At 39.9% G+C, this 5,159-nt stretch overlaps 1 long non-coding RNA gene across 2 annotated transcripts; it reads left to right on the top strand.

The window, feature by feature from the left end:
* The first annotated feature begins 250 nt into the window (after positions 1 to 250).
* On the top strand, positions 251 to 4,209 carry LOC124682715. 2 transcript variants are annotated; one of them, XR_006996393.1, is made up of 5 exons: positions 251 to 764; positions 885 to 1,358; positions 1,489 to 2,999; positions 3,342 to 3,467; positions 3,998 to 4,209. It is a non-coding gene; the product is annotated as an uncharacterized LOC124682715 (long non-coding RNA). The 2 variants fall into 2 exon arrangements; XR_006996392.1 differs by having other exon boundaries at positions 251 to 1,358.
* Positions 4,210 to 5,159: the final 950 nt, after the last annotated feature.

Genomic DNA, 5,159 nt, shown 5'->3' with positions numbered 1-5,159 from the left:
CATCGGCGCCCCCACGAGGAGCTCGCCGGCCAGGTTCGACGCCAGAGCACGGTCGATCTCAAGGCGATGAATCTCGAGGTTCTCAGGGCTGGTGGGCGATCTGCGGGCGGCGGCAGATTGGCCCACGAGCGGGCGGCGGCGGCCAATGGAGGAAGAGGGGAGAGGGGCAGAAGACGGAAGGGAAACCATAGGCGGCATGGCGCCCGTGCGTGCGACAGAGCATGGGATGTGGTGCCGCTTTCGGGGGATGTGCTGTTGCCCGCAAGATGGCCTACAAGGTTTTCTGCTGCGCGTCGAGCCCGGCCGCCGGGCAACAACTGCAGGTCACTGGGGCTCAACGACGACTACAAAGGCCACAGCGGCGGAAATTGGATCAGGCAAGTTGTTTGCCCCGCTCCACAACTCTTGCTGATAACATGTTCGTTCCGTGCTGATTATTTGTCTCATCCGTATAACACTGATTGGTCTTCTCTCTTACTTTTCCTGATTCTATTTGTATGAGACATCTTATGTTTATGGTTTCTGTGTCAAGTTCGGCCACCATTGAGTTTTGAGATTGAAATACTCTTCTTTGTGGAAGCATTTAGGATGAGATGAGCATGCAATATGTCATTGCAGCTATACCTAGATATGCTCTTTACGGCACTGAATTTTATACACTGTATCTTCAGCAGACTAGAAACATCATTGTTATTGGGTTTTTGGAACAAACGGTTGGCTGGTTTGTTTTATGACGACATAATCTAGATGAAGATAAGCAAGAGGTATGGTCTAATATCTATTACATATGCAAACGGTGTATCTCTGGTTGCATAAAATTTATTTTTGTGTCCTACCTGAAAACAGATGGTTACCCTTAGCTAAGAGATCTAAAATTTGTGCAGGCATATTCAGAATGATTTTTGCTGAAAACAAACATGTCTTGGAAGTCTCTGATTGGTGGCTTATGTCTTCAGAAATTATACATTTACGGAGGATGGATCACCTTTTAGGTGAGAACAAAAATATGTTCTTCCAGATTATTTTGGTGTCTGGCGGTACACGCACATTTCATGGTTTTGTTCTCATTTATCTCTTTCTTAGTTCTTGTGCTTTCTTTTCATTTGGTTGCAGAACAATTTCTTTAAAAAAGGGAAACAAATAATAGCTTAATGGGTCTAATACATTTTTCTATATTCAGGTTGTCACGTTGTGAAAGCCAACCCGCTGCAAGAAAATGTCATGCGGAGAAACTATGATTTCCATAAAGAGCATGTTATTTTAATTCACACAAGTTTCTGCGTAACAATTAATGATAATAGCTGCATATAACAATGATTTGGCAGCCTGGAAATGTCTATTTTACTGGTCCTTATAAGGTAACTTAGTAATACATAATTTTTGTGGAAACTAATATTTTCTTGCAAAGATAACATTATATTCTTCGCTTTGCATCGTATGTCCAATTTTTGTAAGTAACAAAGTACTTCCTCTGTTACTTTTTTGTAGGGCATTGATGCATTGAAACAATATTATATTGAGCTCCATGAGGGACCATGTTGCAAGTTCACTGAGGTTATCAAATGGTCATTTTAATTTTCAGATAGTTCCATCTAAACACTATTTGCCAATATCTTTAGTCATTAGTAGCTAGGAGGCCAAACAAAAATGTAATAACCAGATCCAAACATCAGTCATGCTCCTGTATGTGTCGCTAGAGTAAACAGATCCAAACATCAGTCGTGGTCCTGTATGTGAAGCTAGAGTAACCTGATGATGGCTTCATGGGTTTTGGTTTTGTTACCTGGACCAGGAATATACTATTCCACCACATGTGATCTTCTGAAATAATGGAGAAGTTCATGAGAGTTTGCTGCTGGGCAACATTTTTCTTTTCCTGCCAATAGTTCTTGAGTTTGTTAGTGAGCACCAATTCTTTTTCTGAGAAGAGCAGTCATTTGTAGTCTAATTGGATGCCCCAGTCTGCAGTCATCTATATACATGCACCCCTGATTCTAAAAACGCCATTGTTCCACTTTATCCCCTATTAGGGCAAGTAGGCAACAAGGCAGTTATCTTTAGAGTAACCATATAAACATGAGTTGGCAGTTGCTCTCTGTACTTCGGAAACTCAGATATGTGTCTGTGCTATGATAAAATGCTTCTACTGTTCCTGAACCTCCCTGTTGCAATGTGCACTTTGGTGTTTTTATTCTTAAGTCATCATTTTTTGATTTCTAGGTGTAGAATGGATCTTTTGTGCTGCATGGTTTTACATGCATCTCATTGTGTTATTGCCCTGCTAGATTTTAGGAATTTAGCATTGACAATATTGTAATTTAGGGATGTACGGCTGATACTGGTTGGCTAATAGTATTGACAATATACCTAACACTTAATTTAGGTATTCTGCTTATTTCCGTACCGCGCCCGAGGTGATGTCCGTCAGTGTTTTCATTTCCTATTTGGTTCAGGTTTCTAAAAAAATGATTGATACTTCAAACTATAAATGAGAGGGAGATAGATTTTATATGGGATTTTGCAGTGTACCCATCCAGACATTGCAAATAACATATTGTTTTGTTTCCATATAAACTTGTTGTCGTTTTTCAGTGAAATGGGACTACTTCACTACCTGCAGTTTATTCCTTGATTTTCGGTCTGAAATATTTTTTCTGTGCTACACTTCATTTCTAATTGATCTACATTTCTGCATGACCAACACCGCTCTCACATGATTTGACCAAAAATGGTACTCATTGTGAAGTGTCATGCTTAAACCTAACTGTACAAAAGCAACTTGTGATTTGCGGGCTTATGATACGATTTCAGTGAGAAGTTCCCTCTTATGGGTTAGGGCTCTGACAATATCTGATGGAGTTCTTGAAGTAGTGGTTTTGAACTTGATCAGGAGGAAACAAGCCCGAAGTTGGTATCTTCTGATCGTTGACTATGGTTGATCCAGTACTAGAAGGATGAAAGAACCTTGCCATGGTTGGTTCCCTGCTACTTTGTACAAGGTGAGGAGTTCCTTCAGAATTTACACAGTTCATGAACTCTCGGAGCTGGAGACAGAAACCACCTATATTCATAGATGACCTAGCATCTTTGGTTTCAAATTGCAGAGTCCCTACATCAAATTGCTTCATTGTTTTTCTGTGTATACTTACATTTAAATTAGCTCTAATCTTCCCAAAAAGCTTAGCTCAGTAGCCAAAGAACCCCCAAAGCTACGTAAGATTGCACACTAGAAGGTATAATGTTCCCTTCTACGTCCAATTTATTGAGTACAGATTTTAGCCATATATGAAATAGTTGCCAGAAGCTTAACTTTAGATGCTGATGTAAAATCAAATTTCCAGAGCTAGCATTCACATTCTTCAAACTTCAGAACAAACCTGCTTGAAAACAATGAAGATATCCACATTATTCAAACTTCTGGATGAAGCAGCTTTTCTTGGGCCGCTGTCAAGGCCACTGTAAAAGAGGTGAGTGTTATCTTATACATCCATATGATCATCAACATGATGAGCTTGCAAACATCTTTGACCAGCTTATTAAAGGAAAACTGACAGATACCATGGTACATTGTTATTTTGTTGTCCAGGAAAAATATTATCATCTTCTTCCTAATTTATCAATAATAACTTGTAGCATGTGTCATGTAGGGATCTTCAAACAACCATAATTGTGTGTCATAAACGATTCTATTTTTAACACAAGGAAGATTTTTCTTTGCTGCTTTTGAATATTTTGAGTCTTAATTGATTCGGAGAAGGGATCCATGTGTATGGTGATGTCCCTTCAATTTTTATTTTGAAAGAGATTAGATTTTAATCTGTATTGCCGGTACTGTTTTACTATTCAGCAAAAAAAATACCCTTTTTCCTCGCGTATTGTTCTAAATATGAGAGAGGAATCTAGGATTAAAATAATGTCGCTGTAGTAGTACATGTGATATTTATGAATAAACATCAAGTGACCTACTTAGTTTTTCTCACATTATCCTGTTTTATAGGACATATGGGAATGAGAAAGTTGGGGCCCTACGAGGGTTTCTGCAACTTGACCCTGCATGTCTCCCCATGCATGGACAAAGTTCAGCATTTTCTTCTATTACTCTCGACTCTTGCATGTCTCCTGACAAGAAAGAGGGCATCATCAGTAGAACAAGGAAATATTTTCAGCTATGGGCGCTAGCTAGGCTTCCGGCAGGTGTGCATCAGTAGTCATAGAGAGTAGTATGCGTGCGTAGTTTGGCGGGAGCTATTGTAATCAAACAATGTAATTCTCTCTTCTATGTTAATGGCATGACATAGCGAGCCATTTTCTTGAAGAAAAGGAGGGCAGCACATTCATAGATCTGAGGACTCTCGACTCTTCCATGTCTCCTGACAAGAAAGAGGTCAGTACATTCATTGATTTGAACACTCTCGGCAGTACATTCATGATTTTTTTACAAATATGAAGCTCTTTCAAATTGTCATCGCCAAAAATGACACCCTATCAAATAGTTTGTCAAAAATGGCATGGTGGGAGGAGCAAAAGCCAACACTGTGTCTTCCCACAGACTGGAGTGGCCTGAAGCGACTTTCCATCAACTTGGAGAGGCGGGAGGTGACTTTGTGCGAAATGAGCCTAGGCATGCCACACTGCACTTTCCGCCTGCTCATTTGGCGGAAATTCACCTCCTGCCAACTCATACAACAACTTGTACTTTCCGCCCTACCATTAATGGGAAGTACCTCCCGACAATTGATTAGAGAAGCGGTCATATTTCACAATTACGAAATACAGCGGGTCATATTTGTAAACACGAAGATATTTCAGCAGAACACATGTATGTAGAAAACGTGAGTACATTCATTGATATGTCACCAACATCCAATCTTTGAAGGAAACACGAAAATATTTCAGCAGAACACATGTATGCAGAAAACTCACCGTGGAGCGGCAAATAATGAAAAATCAGGAAAGTACAGACAAGTTTAGGGAATATGTCATGCTAGCCTCCTTTCATGTACTATTACAAGATGACATATAAATAGAACTACCGGAAATAAGTAAAATGTCAATTGCTTTCACACATTGCTTATTCCCGTTTTCTATCACACGTTCAGTGACCGATCTAATCTAACATGAAGGCATAATTTATTCTTCAACTACCGGCTACCTTTAGG

This window comes from Lolium rigidum, chromosome 1 (assembly GCF_022539505.1).
Source record: "Lolium rigidum isolate FL_2022 chromosome 1, APGP_CSIRO_Lrig_0.1, whole genome shotgun sequence".
NCBI lineage: Eukaryota > Viridiplantae > Streptophyta > Magnoliopsida > Poales > Poaceae > Lolium > Lolium rigidum.
The sequence above is the reverse complement of the archived record's forward strand: the minus strand, read 5'-3'. Positions and strand labels throughout refer to the sequence as shown.